Below are 17,838 nucleotides of genomic sequence, written 5' to 3'. Positions count from 1 at the left end.
TTTAGTGTGCTCAGTGATGTCTCCCGCCACTCATCAGCTCAAGAATCTGTACATTATGTCCTTATTGATATTTTCATTGTTCACTTCCCAGAGCACTGCCTGTTAACAAAATCTCCACGACGGTATTCATTTATTCCTTCAACTAAAAAGACAGGAATTCTAGTCTAGGTGTAGTGTAGTAGCTTTAGCATGTGCAAGGGATGTTTACTCTGTTGTGAGGACGGAAGAGTGGTTAAAATATGAAGATGAATCAGACCCAGCCGTCATCTTAAACGGAGAAGCAGACATGCACTGAAATAGTTGCAACACAAGACACCTGTGGGATTTATTACAGGTGCATGGAAGCCCGGTGTGTGTGTATGTATGCGTGTCTGTATGCGTGTGTGTGTGTGTGTGTGAGAGAGAGGGGGGGAGGGGAGAGATAGAGACAGAGAGACAGATCTTTTTTGACTGGGGAATTCTGAATTACTTTGGAGTTGGCAACACTCCATTTGGGCATTAAAATATTATAGTGTGCCTAATGGGATTTGGCGTGTGTGTGTGTGTGTGTGTATGTACGTGTGTAGGGAGTTAGTGTTCTAGGCAAAGAAAACAGCTGGAGCACAGGCATGTAGGTTGGGTCTTACCGGGGCGTGTTAGCTGGATACGAGGCTGTGCCAAGGAGGTCTTTGTGAGAGAGGAAGCTGAGAAAATAGGTGGAGATCAGGCCATGGAAGTCCAGAATGCCTTGTATTTAAAAATGAGTCAGTTTGAGGCATAAAGTTCCAAATGTCCAGATGTTATGCTTCGAGGAAGTAGGTAGGCAACAAGTAAGGATAGTAGGTTCAAGGAAACAAAGTATAACCGAGAAATCAACCTGTTAGCATTTATGCTAATGCAGGAATGTGGAGAAGTTCCTAATCAGCAACAATCCATACCTGGCTTTGTCCTGTTTCTGTACTTGAATTTGAATATGGGTGTGTGTGTGGTAATCTGGTCATTGGTTGTATATGACATGAATCCGGGTTGTAAAGATGATCCTCCAGAAGAAATGAGAAGCTCTCTATTTCTCTGTAATCCCCTCCATCCCGGCAGTAGGGTAGTTTTCTGGTGTAGTTGATTGATTCAGAGTTTCTTCGAAGGGAACAAGTGGTGGTTCAAGTGTCAGAGGGTTTCCCCAAAGGATATATTTTTAAAATTTATTCATGAGCGACAGAGAGAGAGAGAGAGAGAGAGGCGGAGACACAGGCGGATGGAGAAGCAGGCTCCACACAGGGAGCCCGACGTGGGACTGGATCCCTGGTCTCCAGGATCTAAGCCTCTGAGCCACCCAGGGATCCCGGCAAGGGATACTTCAAACTAAACAGAGGGAATGCTGAAATACTAAACAACAAAACAAAACAAAACACGGGTCATTGGATAATTATATTATTATTAATGTGAGATTCACTACGGATAAAGTGAAATGTAAGGAATCTACCTACAGGGAGGGGAGAATTGACCATAACAGTGGGATCATAAAATGGGAAACCTCCACAGTTCTGGATAATATGTGTAAGGTCTTTAGTTATCTTAAATGTGAAATGACCCTAAAATCATTTAATCCTAAACTTTATCGCTACCAAAGAAGTACTCGGAGAGATACCGCCCTCACGGTAACAGTGGTTATGTCCGTGTGGACTCACATTACAAGGAAGATTGCGTGATGGATTTTGCCAACTATTCCCCTGTAGGTGTTCAAAAAGGATTTCCGTAACAGATTTTGTATTATGGTGAACCTTCCAATGACAGCACTAATACCTGTTAAAATTTATTAAGTGCCTGCTTTCTTGTTGTTTTTTAAGAGGTTTTATTTATTCATGAGAGAACAGAGAGAGAGGCCGAATCATAGGCACAAGGAGAAGCTGGCTCTGTGTGGGGAGCCCAGTGCGGGACTTGATCCCAAGGCCTCGGGATCAGGCCTTGAGGGAAAGGCAGACATTCAAGTACTGAGCCACCCAGGCGTCCCGTAGCGGGGTATATTTTTAAATCATTATTTTTTTTGCCCCCGACTTCAGTGTTTAAGACTCTGAAGTTATCTGTTTTTTGTTTTTGTTTTTTGTTTTCCTGATCTTCCGTTCTCTTCCTCTTTCGCGTTTTCCCGAGGTTGGCACTTTGTGATATTGATTCGTAGTGTTCGTATGTGTTTGGGTGTTGGTTCTTCAAGATGGACCTTTTTTGGAAATGACCATTTGGTGGATATCTGTAGCTCTTTAATTGTAGAGATTCCATAGGAACGACAGTATGGTTCTACGTGACTAAAGACACCTCAGCGTATCCTTTCGTGTTGATCAACAGGTCAGAACCGTGTTTGGGTTTCACGTTGTGTAGAAATCAAGTGTGTATTATCCATGAATGTGAAGTGACTTTGGAGAGGTACTGCATTACTCAGGAAATACGAAGTGAGAGAGGTCGGAAGACAGATAAGGTCTACAGACACATGAGAGGCTGCTAATAGACACTTTTTTTCTTTTTTCTTTTCTCGCTGCCTTCTTAAAGCTGGGATTTAGAAATCATAAGTGTATCCTAAATTGTAGGTTTTCCTACTATTATTGAGGTGAATACTGATTTGTTCTTAAACTATCGTAGGTGCTTGGTTACATTATACTCTGCCCTGCTGCTCCCTGCCCATCATCTTTGTAATGAGAAAGGATTCTTAATGATCTTGAAGTGTTTATGGATTTGGTAGAGAAGACAGCCCCTTTGGACGTTTTCTGGACTAATAATAGATCATAGAGTTATAATTTAATTTGACGCAAGTCTATAGTTGAGTTCTATCCGCATATGCCTAGATCTGCATCCACATATTTTATAGCTTTCAGTGCAATTTAGTAAAATCTTTGATACTCCTTTTCCTAGGATACCTATGAGTCGTTGGAGGGTTGATCGGTGGGTAGAATAAAGAGTGACTCTTGAGAACAGAATACCTTAGGAGATTCTGTTTAACTCACCTGTTCACTGAAAAGATTGATACTCTTCCTTCATTTACTGGTTTATGCGCATGCTATATTAAGTTGCAGTAGACCGCTCTCTAGTTTGTGTTTGAATTTTTATTCCCTTTTGTTATATTATGCTTACAAAAGTTATTTGTGTTTGCCCCCAACAAGTTGTTGGTATTTGGTGTTGTAATTACACAGTTTGACGAAACGTTCAGTGCACTATGGATGCAAAAAGTCATTTGTCTAAGAACCTCAGGCTCTTTTGGAAACAGGTGAGTACATCCAGTAAATTATAGTTAAAATAAGTGTGGGTGAGATAATTTGAAATAATGAGGGGAACCCTCATTGAATCCTAAATACCAAAAAACATTCTGCAGTAAGATGCTTTTCAGTTTTACGGATGTCTTTCCCTGTTTAACTGAAATGAAAGGTCATAGGCGATGTTCGATAGGTGTGGTTTTGCAAGGACAGATTTGTGATCTGTAGACCCATTCGTTAATAAAAGGACTTGGTCTTGCATTAAAAGATTGTTTTGGGATTGTACCTTTTTTTATGTTTAGGTTGCAATAAAATGTTTAAGATATGTAGATTTGTTACTTACTCTTCCTGAGTTTTCTTCTTTTAAGAGTTTTAAAATTTATTTGAAACAGAGGGAGAATGAGGGAGCAGGGGGAGAGGTGGAGGGAGAGGGGGATAGAGAATCTCAAGTGGACTCAATGCTGAGTGCAGAGCCGGATGTGGGGCTGGATCTCACAAGGCTGAGATCATGCATGACCTGAGCTGAATCCCAGAGCCAGAGGCCTACCTGACTGAGCCACCCTGGTGCCCCAGTGATTCCCCTTTTAAACCGCCTTGGGAACTCTTGGTTAATTATATATTAAAAGAGAGTATCTGTTTCTAAAATACCATCTATTTTAATCTTCTGTCTTAGAGATTGATTTACTAGTGTCTTCTTATAAAAAAGGAAATAAATTCTGGTATTCCTGACTGTATTCATTGCTACCTTAGGGTGAATTGTTCCACTGTCTTGTCAGATGAGTAACCTCTGGTTCTCACAAATTTTCCTGCATGGCCCCTGATATGATTTTGTATTTTACCTTTCAGTTTTTACATAGAGGGGATCCTTCTTAGACTGCCAGCATCTCCTCAACCTGAGTAGGGGCTGCTGGAGTGCATTGGCAGAGGAAATTGTCCCTTGGAAGAGGAAATGCCATACTCTTGATGTGTACCAGGAGCATTTGGGCTTGGTGCAAGGCATGCTGGTCTAACAGCTTAGAGGAGCTGCCCTCTTGTCTTGCCTAGCTCAGCTAGAGCGAAAAGGAAAACTTTTAGAACTTTTAGGTATAGGAAAGGAGGTTCAGGTTGGCGAAGGAAAGCTAGGTAGGTTGTACTATTTATCTTGGTGTCACTGTATTTTAATGCCTGAAATGGCAGTAGTTTCTGGTATGGAACAGTGAAATATTTATGTAGGACTAGTTTTACAGAGCTTTGCTCTGCCTTTCTGTGATTTTTTTTTCCTTTTTTTTTTTTTTTTTTGGCTGTGCTCTCCTCTTTGTGTTGGATTCATCCTCAGACTGGTAGCAAGATCACATCTAGACATGCATTGGCCAGGAAATGTTTTGCACAAGTTTACCAGCATACTTTTCCTTTCATGTTTTATTGACCAGAATTAGGTCATGTGTACTTCCTAACCAGTCATGACAAGGGGAATAGGGTTATCATGGTTGATTTCTGTTAATCAGGATATGTCCCCTGCAGTTGGGGATGGAGTCACATTTTCCCGAGTCACATTGTGGAGGGAGGATATGTTAAAAAATTGTGGGAAGGAAGAATTTGGGGGAAATGGATGTTATTAGAAAGGTAGTCAATAGTGACCACTACATCTACTTGTTTTGAGAATGAACATAAATAATGCACGTAAATGCACTTTGAACTTTAAAGGTTTGTACAGACGTAGCAGATGAAAGATTAGAAAGCTGTCTCTATATTGCTCTCTCTTAAATACGCTCAGGTATGAATCTTTTAGGATCTGAAACACTGTTAGTTTTCCTATTGACTGAGTTTGGGTCATAAAATCAGTTATCCAAGTTGTGAGATTCTATCTTTTTTCCCATGAAACTCATAAAGGTATTGTAACTTTAAATTAAAAATTTGTACCTGTGAACTTGCTGTAATTTTTTTCTGAGCTGCTGCCCTCCCTCCTTTCCAAAAATTAGCCACGCCTTGGCTGTCATCAGACTTCTTTCTTCTTTACTCTTAGAGGACAGTGAGTGAGTTTAGGAAATGGGAATTTGTCGGTCAGAGGGAGTTTATTTTGAACCATGGAATCCTAGTGAGATAGGAGGAAAGGAGAGTTTTTACTCATTTTAAGAGAAGCAAAAAAATTGGTGGAGGAATGGGCGGACAGGGGAGAATCATAGAATTTTGGAATTGAAGTGAAATGAATCATGGGAAGGTTGAGTGAAAGGCTCATGTCACACACCTGTTGGGTAGACTCTCCTCTTCTAATTGCTGGTCTGATGCTCTTCCTGACCCAAAGAGGTGGGAGGCCATGAAGAGATTGGTCTGCTTTGCAGTTTTGCTTAGGATCATGGGCTAATTCTATAAAATTGTCAGCCAACTGTCATTAGTACAGATATATATTTCCAGGCTCTGGAAAATTTTAGCTAGAGTTTTTTGTTTTATTTTAAGTTAAGCAAACAAATGGACAGATTTTTTAATCTTCCCTCAAGCACAGCAACACACACACACACACACACACACACACACACAAGTAACCTCAAACGTGGCCTGCTGAAATGAAAATGCCGAAGCAGAATAAGTGCTTGGAACAGTTTATGTATGTTTCAGTTCAAGGAAGTTGTTATCTTAACGATTTCTCTGCCTGTACTATATGTAAGGAATGTGTGTGTGTGTGTGTGTGTGTGTGTGTACACACATATCAATATATATGTATAATACAGGATTTTAGCTGTTTTAATTCTTTCAATTGTAATTGTTGTAGTTCTACGTATATAGAATAAATCCATCTGTCTTCTGCAAGGATGGTTTGTTAATGATAGTTTTTTATAAATGGTAAGATTCGGGATGATTTTTGTTTTTACACTTTTTATGCTTCTCTATTATTTTTACTGTCAGGAAACATAGTAATTTTTTTTTTTTTTTTTTTTTTTAAAGCAGGAGGTAAAAAACAACCTAGGCGAGGGTGTTTTCTGCCAATTTCGATTTGAACATACAATTCTTTTGTTTCTAAAGGCATACCTTTAAAGTATGCCTGGAATGCAGTGCTACTTTGTAATTGTGTTTACTTTTAGAATGCACTTATTAAAATTATTTACCTTGAAATTTTAAATTAAAATTGGCCATATGATACTTTTTTTTTTACTACTTCAGTCCCAATCTTTTTTTTTTTTATTTTTTTATTTTATTTATTCATGATAGGCACACAGTGAGAGAGAGAGAGAGAGAGGCAGAGACATAGGCAGAGGGAGAAGCAGGCTCCATGCACCGGGAGCCTGACGTGGGATTCGATCCCGGGTCTCCAGGATCGCGCCCTGGGCCAAAGGCAGGCGCCAAACCGCTGGGCCACCCAGGGATCCCATATGATACCTTTTGATACAAGTGTACTGTATAAAAGTAGTAGACTTCTGAATGTTTTGTAGTCACTAATTGTGTTACCTGTTTTTAAAACTTGTTTGGTTTTGCCTTCAGGTGGTATACTTGGCCGTGTATTAGAGGACGCTGTATTAGACTCAAAGTTGTCGTCAGAGTTTCCTTTAGTAAAAAAGGAAGCGAAAAAAATTTTTTCCCTTACAGCCAGTCTGTGTCATGTTTATTTTCTTTTTTTGTGAAATACTTATTTTATATTCTAGCAATGAATACTTTGAAATGGCGGGCAAATATAGTAGATAGTGTCAAAGGTAGAGAAGAGAGAAAATTCCTGATATTCCTCGTTTTATGATGTGCAAATATATGGGTACAAGGCTTTTTTTTGTTTTTAAAGATTTTATTTATTTATTCGTGAGAGACAGAAAGAGAGAGAGGCAGAGACAGGGACAGAGGGAGAAGCAGGCTCCATGCGGGGAGCCCGATGTGGGACTCGATCCCAGGTCTCCAGGATCATGCCCTGTGCTAATGGCGGCGCTAAACTGCTGAGCCACCTGGGCTGCCCTACAAGGCTTTTTAATAAAATCCTTATTTGAATTGTAGACATAACCCAATATTGTTTTGGAGGTGAAACTACTAGATGTCAGTTGTTGGTGACATTTAAAAAATTGGTATTTGTAGATGCATATTTTTATAAGACGTTATCTTATATTGTTTTGTTCTAGAGATCTCAAAACGATGAGTTGAGTCAAAAAAAAAGTATACATCTTAAAGATGTGGTCTTAGAATGTCAATTTTTATTTAAAAATATAGTAGATTTTTTACTGAGTTTTTTTCTGTCATATGAATGTCCAGACATATTGTAGCTCATATTCCTTTATTTATTTATTTATTTAATTAATTAATTTATTCATTTTAAGATTCTATGTATTTTTTCATGACAGACACAGAGAGAGAGAGGCAGAGACACAGGCAGAGGGAGAAGAGGGTCCATGTAGGGAGCCAGATGCGGGACTCGATCCTGGGTCTCCAGGATCACACCCTGGGCTGAAGGCGGTGCTAAACCGCAGAGCCACCTGGGATGGCCCTTTGAGTACTTTCTGATGATCTGTTAAAAGTTGGTAACTGAGGGCAGCCCGGGTGGCTCAGTGGTTTAGCGCCACCTTCAGCCCAGGGTGTGATCCTGGAGACCTGGAATCTAGACCTGGGATCGAGACCCGGGATCGAGTCCCAGGTCGGGCTCCCTGCAAGGATCCTGCTTGTCCCTCTGCCTCTCTCTCTCTCTGTGTCTCATGAATAAATAAAATAAAATCTTAAAAAGCAAAAGAAAGTTGGTAACTGAGTGTATATTATATATATTTGTTGTGTGTTCTGCTGTTTATCCACATTCTAGTTACCAACCACTGATGAAGTTGTTTTTGAAGACGGATCGAAAAATAAAATTGTGAGAATTGGGAATGAGAATGTGAGATAAGTCAAAATGTTTGTTACTATATGCACTTGTTTAAAATCTTCCAATTCAAAATTAGTAAATTTTTTTCTGTGGTAGAGTAAATGAGGACAGAAATTGATAATTTTAAAGATAATCCTCACAGTACTTGCTGTAGGGCTGGAAGTGCTACCACTGACTAAAAATAAGAGAAAAGTGTTTGTGGAGAAGGCAGTAGGTACCAGTGGTTCTTAGCCCTGACTTCACATTAACATTTTCTGGGGACCTTAACAAACATGATGGATACTGGGACTCTACCCCTTGCTAATTGATATATGAATCTGGGGATGAGGCTGGGGCATTGATATCTTTTAGGGTTTTCTACTGGTGATTCCAGTGTGTTGCAGGGTTGAAAATGATTGCTTCTTCTCTTTCTACACATCTCTTAGCTTTTAACTTTGAAGTTCTCTTTTTTAATTGGGATAGGAGTGTAAAAGTGAGACAAGAAATGCGCAGGAAACATTTGCAAGAAGACCGGGTTTATGAAGTGACTTCTCTTTATAGTTTTGTACCCAGAATCCTTAGTTAATGCCACTATATTCATTGCTTATTAGCAGTTTTTGCTACAGATAGCACCAAAATGAGAGGAATTTTGAAGTTTGGAATATTCGTTCAAGGCACATTTATCAAGAATAAATTAAGCATCATCTCAGATGCCTCTGAAAATCTTACGAAGCCTAAGTGATAAAAACAGTTGTATCTTTAAAGTTACATAAACTGTCATAGTGCAAGAATTGTTGCTATTTAAAAACTTATTAGTCTTAAATGTATTGTACTTATCATATTTATAACATACTGAATGAGTTCAGTATGTTAAATTCCACTCAAAAAATGTTTACATGGTGACCAAATCGGGTTTGACACTTCCTCTGTAAATTTCAAGGATTAGACTTTTATAATCTGCCCTGGCAGGACAATTTGGGGTAAAGAAATTTAAGAGTGGTTAGAATGTAGATGATATGTTCTATGTGAACTTGGAGAAGACTTGTAGAATTATTTTGTGTTCACTGAAAATGCCCCAAGAAAATCAGCACATGATAATCATTTTTTTTTTTTTAAGGTGGAGGAAAAAGATAGAATTTGATAATGAGGCTTTCAGTAACACTTTGCACACACAGTCATTGAATACTAGGTACTATTCTATAGGACTGTAATTCCTTATCAGCAATTCTAACATCCAGAATGCTCTGAAAACCAAAAATATTTTCTTGTATGTTTGGCGCAGATTGTTTTTGTTTTTGTTTTTTCATAAAACTTGTCCTGAACTGTTGTGTATTTCATGGATTTGTAGGTTTCACTGCAGAAAATAGTAAATGTTTGATTATAATGTACTGTTGCAGACTTCTGTGTGTCATCCCAGCCTTTTTATGCATACGATATGTGTTGCATACACACTGTATCACCTGTCAAAAATGCTGTACAGTTCAGGATTCCAAAACATGTTTGACTGCAAGAACTTTGGAAAAGGGCCTGTGGAACTGCATTGATTTGCTTCTACTTGTGTCTTCATAGAAACTACTCTCATCTTATGCCTCTGAAATGGAGTTTCAGTAAGATGCTAGTAAATTTCTTGAGCTTGTTTTCTCTTGTAAATACATACATACCAAGAGGCACTTTATTTTAATGTGTGTTTGTTTAACAGTTGTTGAAAGCTTTTCTGTTTTTTTGGCATTATTAACCCTGGTCCTGTGGGCCCCAGTGTGGTCCCAGGAGCATCGTGTAATTAGGATGCTTGGGATGGAAAATGTTTCGGGTAACTGGTGTAGCCGAGTATTCATCACACACTCTGTTTAGTCCTTGGGTTATATAATTTTACCTCTGCACATGGGAACTTCATCCCAAAGCACCTGCAGGCAGTCCTCTTTTTACATATCTTGGCTTCCTTTTTCATAACAGAAAGAAGCAAGGGTGTGGTTGTATGTCTCTGTTTTAGTTTCCTTAAACTTGCTTAATTTGTTTTTAAGACTTCACTGCAAAATATCTATATACTTAACTGACTCCCCCCCTTCCCCGCCCATCTTTTCTGGTTGTTTTTCTTTTCTCCTTTTATTACCCCCCCCCCCAAAAAAAAAAAAACAAACAAAACCCTTTAAAATACTATTTCTAAACAAGGGAAGTTCATGATTTGGTATTCTGAGTCAGAAAAAAATGCCCTGCTGGTGGAAAAGGTGACAGATTAATCTGTATATTCTGTTATTACCCTGAAGAGGGCCTTACTATAGAGGAGTGATTATTGATTGTACTCTTTGGTGGTGTTCTGTGTACGAGGTCTTTGCTTCCTTATCCTCCCTAAACACTGAGGGGTCATGAGGTGGTAAGCACTGTGGTGCTTATTTTTCAGTTGTGTTTTTAGGTTTTACTTATTTATTTGACAGAAAGAGCACAAGCAAGGGAGCAGCGGGCAGAGGGAGAGGGAGAAGCAGGCTCCTCGCAGAGCAGGGAGCTCGATGGGAGATTCGATCCCAGGAGCCTTGGGATCATGACCTGAGCCAAAGGCAGACGCTTAACCGATTGAGACACCAGGCAACCTTGGGTGTATTATTTAATTCACCAAGATAGTAGGCATTTCACAATGTAGATACTAATGGTACATTTAGAGCTTACATAGTTAGGGTATGTGCACTTGCTGTGTGCTCTGAAAGAAGTGTAATTCTCTTGTATATATCGTATTTTATATTCTTGTTTAAGCTGTGTGATGTCAGAGATTGTGATTGTCTTGTGTGCCATTTCATTTCCTGTGTTTGGCACGTGATAGGCCTCTCCTGATTACTTGTGTGTTGGATGAATGGATTAATCATTTCATCTTTTTTATTAGGGAGAATTAACATGGAAGAACCTTGATTAAGTGCCTCCTGAGGCGCTGTGCTCACTCCAAACCAATTTAGTGTGTATGTATGAGATATCTCAAACAAATAAATTGGTCCTACTTTATTTATTTAGTTTTTAAATTTTATTTATTTATTCATAGACACAGAGAGTGAGAGAGGCAGAGACACAGGTAGAGGGAGAAGCGGACTCCATGCAGGGAGCCCAATGTGGGACTGGATCCCAGGTCCCCAGGGTCACACCCCAGGCTGTAGGCGGCGCCAAACCAAACCGCGGCGCCCCCGGGTCTGCCCCAATTGGTCCTACTTTAAATAAAGTCATAAACACAAGCATCTGACTTAGTTACTCAGGGTTAAAAGTAGAGAGATACTTTATAGATGGTTTTCTTTTTTTAAATGGCAGAAGTTGAAATTAAATGCTTTTATGGGTTAGCCAGAAAATTTAAAGGAAGTATTCAATATTTTTGGCATTTCAATTGTGATTTTGTTGTAAGGTTTTTTTTTGTATTAGATACAATTTTTTTCTTTTTCCTGTTTTTAAATTTTTGCATGCTAAAATTTGCTCCCCTTATTATCAGTGCATGGAACAATTCCATTAGCTTCAAAAATGTCCCTCCTGCTGCCTCTTGGTACTCATCCCCTTCTTCCACTCCCAGCCCCTAGCAATCCCTGATCTGTTGTTCTCAGTTTCTGTAATTTTTCCTTTTTCAGAATAGCATATAGATTGAACCCCGTGGTATGTAGCCTTTTTGAATCTAGCTTCTTCCCTGTTGTGTAGGGTGTTTGAGATTCATCCCTGCTGAAGGATGTGTTGGTTGTTTGTTTTTGATACTGAGCAGTATTCCATTATTTGGATGTACCTCAGCATGTTTATCCATTCACCACTTGAAGCATTTGTTTCCAGTTTTTGGCAATGAGGAATAAAGCTACCCCAAACGTTTGTGTGCGGTTGTTTTTCCTTTCTGGTGAATTTAAGGTTTCATTTCACTTGCTAATAAGTTCCTAGGATTGGAATTGTTGGGTCAGATGGTAAATGTTTAAGTAATTTTTTTTTTAAAGATTTTCTTTATTTATTCATGAGAGAGACACACAGAGAGAGAGAGTCACAGATGCAGGCAGAGGGAGAAGCAGGCTCCATGCAGGGAGCCCGATGTGGGACTCGATTCTGGGTCTCCAGGATCACACCGTGGGCTGAAGGCGGCACTAAACCGCTGAGCCACCGGGGCTGCCCGGTAAATGTTTAATTTTATGAGAAAGTGCAAACTTTTCCTAAGCAGCTCTATGCCATTTTTCATTCCCGCCAGCAATGTAGAAGAGTTCTGCTAATAAGCAATTCCTGGGAAAAAAAAAAAAGAAAAACTATTCCTGATATTTAAATTTGCTTTATTGAATTACTTTTAATAAGTAGCTTGGCAATTTGGTTGCACACCAAAATAACATGACAGTAATATGAATTCTGAACATGATATTTTCATTGTTGTAGACACCTATCAGATAGAGTGTGATTCAGGAGAGCCTCAGTTTTTAGGGAATGCAGTCTTCATTATGTTTTGGAGCTGTTCTTTCTTGCTCAGATGATTACGATCTGTTGGAAAAACTAGGCCTTGGGTACTTGGGTGTTGAGTTGCTTAAGCTTCTGACTCTTGATTTTGGCTCAGGTCATGATCACAGGGCTGTGAGATCGAGCCCCATCTCAGTTGGGTTCCGCACTCAGTTTGGAATCTGATTAAGACTCTCCCTCTCCCTCTGTGTCCTCCTCAAATAAGTCTTAAAAAATAAAAAAAAAAAAAAAAGAAAGAAAAGAAAAGCCTTAACCTTGGTGCTTATATTGGGAAGTAAAGTGTCTTTCAATTTTGTTTTTCTGTCTTCAGGCTACAGCACTTAAATTGGAGAGGGATTCTCTTTGATCTGGGCAGGAAGAAATCCTTAGTCTGAAGAAGTGGTAGTTTAATCTTTTCTATCACTTGTTGCATCTTTCATGCTAGATTTTTATAGACGTCAACTTGGTTATTGATGATTATTTGTCATTTACAATATTAATGTTATTATTATTATTAATAGTGTGTGTATATAGTAAACTGCCCTACATTTCTATAACAAGGTTGGCTTTTAAATAAAGTACATATATTAGTTTTTAGGATAGGTTGTTGTTACAAATGTATCTATGAATTAGGGAGCGTACAATACACTATTCAGTGGTTCTTAACTTTTTAACAGTATTCTAATCTAAGAATCTGCTGAGAGCTGTGGTTTGTGTCTTAAGAAAATACTCAGAAGGTCCATGGATTTCAGGTAAAGAATTCCACAACTATTTCCAGTATTAATGGGCCCAGTTTTATTCAAAGTAAAGTAAACTCAACCAAAACAAAAGCTATGATTTGTAGAGGCACTTACTAGTTTCCTTTTCAATAACTTGAAGTACTCTCACCAAGTTCTGACTGTGTTTTTAGTTATTTTAGGATGACTGCTACCTATTTATTCATGGTAGAATTTTTTTTATTAAATTAAAGGGTGTATGCCAGAATGTTAAAATATTAGAGAAAGGTGTATAAGTTATATCATATTACCTCATATCTCTAGTATTTGTATTTTTCCTTAAGATCAAACCATTTTTTCCCCTTGAGGAAGAGTTAAAAGCCTGTTATTAGATCATAAAAGGAGAAAAGAAGATTTCTTCATTCTGGATCATTTAATTAGGATCATAGATAGAAGAAGATTTGGTATTAAAGAATGGGCCATTTTTATATTTTTCAGGAAGGAATATTGGGAAGCCCGAAAGTAGGTTAGTACGTTTTGAGAGATGTACTTAAGTATATGGATGATAAACTTTCCCATGCCTGGTTCTAGATTCCTCTCTCCCAAATCTCTTTTGTAATCTATCTCTGAATCTCAGGATGTTTTAAACAAGTTTTAATTATTTTAGTTTTCAATGCTTTAGGTGGTTTTTTCTGAATTTAAAATAATATGCATATGCTATTCTCTTTGATTCCACGTCACATTATTTTAAGTAGGCTCCATGCCCATCATGGAGTCCAATATGGGGCTTGAACTCATGACTCCTGAGAGACTTGAGCTGAGATCAAGAGTCAGTGACTCAAGTGACTGAGCCACCCATGTGGTTGGAAAAATTTATATTATCTTCTATTACATGTATCTTGCATTTTTTGGGTAAGATTGATTCTGAAAGCTGAAAATGAATTATCCATGCTTGCACTGTTAGGACATACAAGAGAACCGAGTAGTATGCTAGGGTTAATTATCTTTTAAATTTTTTTTATTGTTTTTTATTTTAATTCCAGTATAATTCATATACAGTTTTCTCTTAGTTTCAGGTGTACCATATAGTGATTCAGCAATTCTATATCTTGCTTAGTATTCTTCATGATAAGTGTACTCTTTAATCCCCATCACATATTTCACCTATTCATCCTCCCACTCACCTCCTGTCAGGTAACTATCAGTTCTCTGTAGTTAAGAATGTTTTTCTTGGTTTGTGTTTCTCCTTTCCCTTTTATTCGTTTGTTTGTTTTATTTCCTTTTGTTTTTTTTTGTTTGTTTGTTTGTTTTATTTCTTAATGCCACATGAGTGAGATCATGTGGTATTTCTATTTCTCTGACTTATTTCGCCTAGCTTTATACTTTCTCACTTCATTTGTGTTATTCTAAATGGCAAGAGTATATTCTTTTTTATGAGTGAATAATATTCCATTGCCATTTATATTGTATCTTCCTTATCAATCTATCAATAGACACTGGGGTGGGGTGCTACCATAATTTGGTTGTTTTATAAATAATGGTGCAATAAATAGAGGATATATTTCATGATCGGCCTTCTGTAGGCCCTTTCTGTTGTAGCTCAGAAAAAAAATTTTTTTTCTTAATTTTCCCTGTCCTCTGCATTAATTACAAGTATCATTTGGAAATTGGAGGTGTTGGTTTGCTTCATTCTATCTCTTTTCCCTTATTTGTTGTCTTAGTTTTGTTTTACATTTTCAGATGGTTTCTGTCCTTGGTCTTTGTTTATTCCATTTAATGCAGCATTATTTCTTTCTATGTTACTTTTCTTTCTTTCCTTCTTTTTTTTTTTTTTAAAGATTTTATTTATTTATTCATGAGAGACACAGAGAGAGAGAGAGAGAGAGAGAGAGAGGCAGAGACACAGGCAGAGGGAGAAGCAAGCTCCATGCAGGGAGCCCGACATAGGACTGGTTCCCGGGTCTCCAGGATCAGACCCTGGACTGAAGGCAGCGCTAAACCGCTGAGCCACCTGGGATGCCCTAGCTGCTCTTTTACATAGGGTATTTGCTTTTCAGTTTGCTGTAGTCCCCAGTCCTCCGTATTGTCTTCTTCTCTGCTTAATTCACTCATGAATGTTACCTGCCTTACTTGTTGGGTACTTGTATTTGTGACTCATGATGTATTGCTGTTAGGTATATTTGAAAGAGTATCTTCAGTTTCAGACCTGTTTTTTCTTTGGTGTTAGGATGAATCACTACAGAAGGCAGAAATGCTGACACTGTTAACAGAGTAATTAAGGCAAGGGAATGCCTTGTCATCCAGGAAATTCTTGGGCACACTGGTAGCACCATGGTTGGCATATGTGAATGATGCTCACCGAGGTATTTCAGGGGAATGAAGAGCCTGATGTTTAGGACATCTTGTGATAAGTCAGAAGCATACAACTAAAACCTGGAAATGTTTAGAGATGGAAAGAACTCATTTAAACATCTATATAATAGTATTGACTACCTACATGTTCAGCAGTGTACTAGTTTCAGAGGTCACAAAATTATATGTAGTAAGAGTTGTTGTCATCAGATTCGACAGGCAGTTTTAATACTGTAGATAATGTAAGAGTATCCTTAGGAATGTAGTCTGATCTTATTTTATAAATATCAAAAGAAGCACAGATAGAGTAAGCCTTGCCCACGTCTTCACTATTAGTTGATGTTCAAAGATTTCTTTTTTCTAATCCTACATGGACAGGTGGCATCAGAGCAGTCTGGAAGCAGATAGTGAGGATCCCAAGACCTGGGAGAACTGTTGTATTGCAGCAGGGTACAAAGATGGGAACTTAGGTATTGGAGAAAGTTATATTACCTTGTATAAAACCCATTGTTTGAAAATTATAGCTAGTAGAGCACAAGTAGGCAGAGCAGCAGGCTGAAGGAGGGAAAAGCAGGCTCCCTGCTGAGTAGGGAGCCCGATGTGGTGCTTGATCCCAGGACCCTGGGATCTTGACCCTAGCAGAAGACAGATGCTTACTTAACCAACTGAACCACCCAGGCACTGCCATGAATCAATCTACCTCTCTCTCTCTCTCTCTCTATCTCTCTATCCCATGAATCCTTTATTTTTTTATTTTTTTAAAGATTTATTTATCTATCTATCTATCTATCTATCTATCTATCTATCTATTTACTTATTTATGATGGACAGAGAGAGAGAGAGAGAGAGAGAGAGAGTCAGAGACACAGGCAGAGGGAGAAGCAGGCTCCATGCCGGGAGCCCAACGTGGGACTCTATCCCGGGACTCCAGGATCGTGCCCTGGGCCATACGCAGGTGCTAAACCCCTGAGCCACCCAGGGATTCCTCACCCCCCCCCCCCCCCCCCCCCCGTGAATCCTTTTAGATGAGCAAACTGAAGCATATAGAAATTGAATGACTTGCCCAAGATCACACAGTACATAAGTTGGAGTGTCCCAGTTGGGCCCCACTGAGTCGGTTTGATCCCCTATCCCACTCAGGAGCCCCATATTCCACTCTCATTATTATATGAACCCCCAGTCTGAGAACATTGAGGTTACATATATGATCACCTATTATATTTTCAGAACATTCCCTGGTCCTTAAAAATCTATGTGTAAAACTTAGAAACTGCTTATATTACAGAATATTAATCAGTGTTGAAAGATTTCTAAATATAGTTTGATTTGAAAGATAAATGATTCTTTAACTCTCTGGGGTGGCTAATCAACATAGATAAATACTGGAATTACTTAATTCTTAACTTGAGCAGTTTATCTAAATACTCATGAATAACCCTCAAATCACTTAAGGAAAATTTCAAATATAAAGAGGTTTGCTGAGGAAGCTTTATGTATGGAGTGAAATGGAAGTGAGACAAGACAAGTCCCATACTGATTCTTTGTCTACACATTTTACCATTTTCACTTGAATTTCCTCACTGAGTTGTTCTACAAGATGATAAGAAAGGAAAGAAGTGTTGTGTCGTCCCCCCCCCCCCCCCCCCCCCGCCCCATCACCAGAAACTTGTAAGCGGTGTTGATAGGAGTTAGCTAATTAGGAAATGATGGAGAGCTATAGAATAAAGCCAAACTCTGGGCAATTTTCCTTTGGAAAAAAGGATTACAGCTTGAGGATGGGATGTGCATTTGAGGAAAGTTCTTTTCTGCCTGAATATTAGGACCTAGAGTTAGCAATGTGTCTTAGACATAGTTTTTGTTGTGTTTCATTTTGTTTTGTTTTGGCTTTGATTTCTGGTCTTTGAGAATTTAACCTGTCGGGTTAAGACTGTCTTCTTTAGCCTTCTCATCTAGGCTACATTTTCTGCGTGTGTTTGTGTGCGCTAAGAGCTCTTACCATGGGATCGATTCTCTTCACAAACTTTGAAGTACATGGTACCATATTGTTAATTATAGGTGCTGTGTTGTACAGCTGATCTCTGGGACTTATTCACTGATTATAACTGGAACTTTTTATATTAGTTCCTCATTTCCCCTACCCTCCAGCCTTGGGCAACCACTATTGTAGTTTTGCTTCTTTGATTTTGACTCTTTTAGATACTTCTTCCAAGTGTAATCAGGCATTTGTCCTGGGACTGTGTGTCTTATTTCACTTCACATAATGTCCTCCAGGTCCGTCCACATGGTCTCAAATGGCAGGATTTCCTCCTCCTTTTTTTTTTTTTTAAAGACTGAATAATAAATATTCTGTGGT

General features: G+C 38.6%; 1 protein-coding gene across 2 annotated transcripts in view; it reads left to right on the top strand.

Annotated features, from left to right (window-relative positions):
• Nucleotides 1-17,838, top strand: part of CEP120 (centrosomal protein 120) — a 121,476-nt gene that overhangs the window by 2,028 nt on the left and 101,610 nt on the right. The gene's annotated exons all lie outside the window — the stretch shown is intronic.

This window comes from Canis lupus, chromosome 11, assembly GCF_011100685.1.
Source record: "Canis lupus familiaris isolate Mischka breed German Shepherd chromosome 11, alternate assembly UU_Cfam_GSD_1.0, whole genome shotgun sequence".
Lineage (NCBI taxonomy): Eukaryota > Metazoa > Chordata > Mammalia > Carnivora > Canidae > Canis > Canis lupus.
Note: the sequence above shows the minus strand (reverse complement) of the source record. Positions and strands in the feature narration are given on the sequence as shown.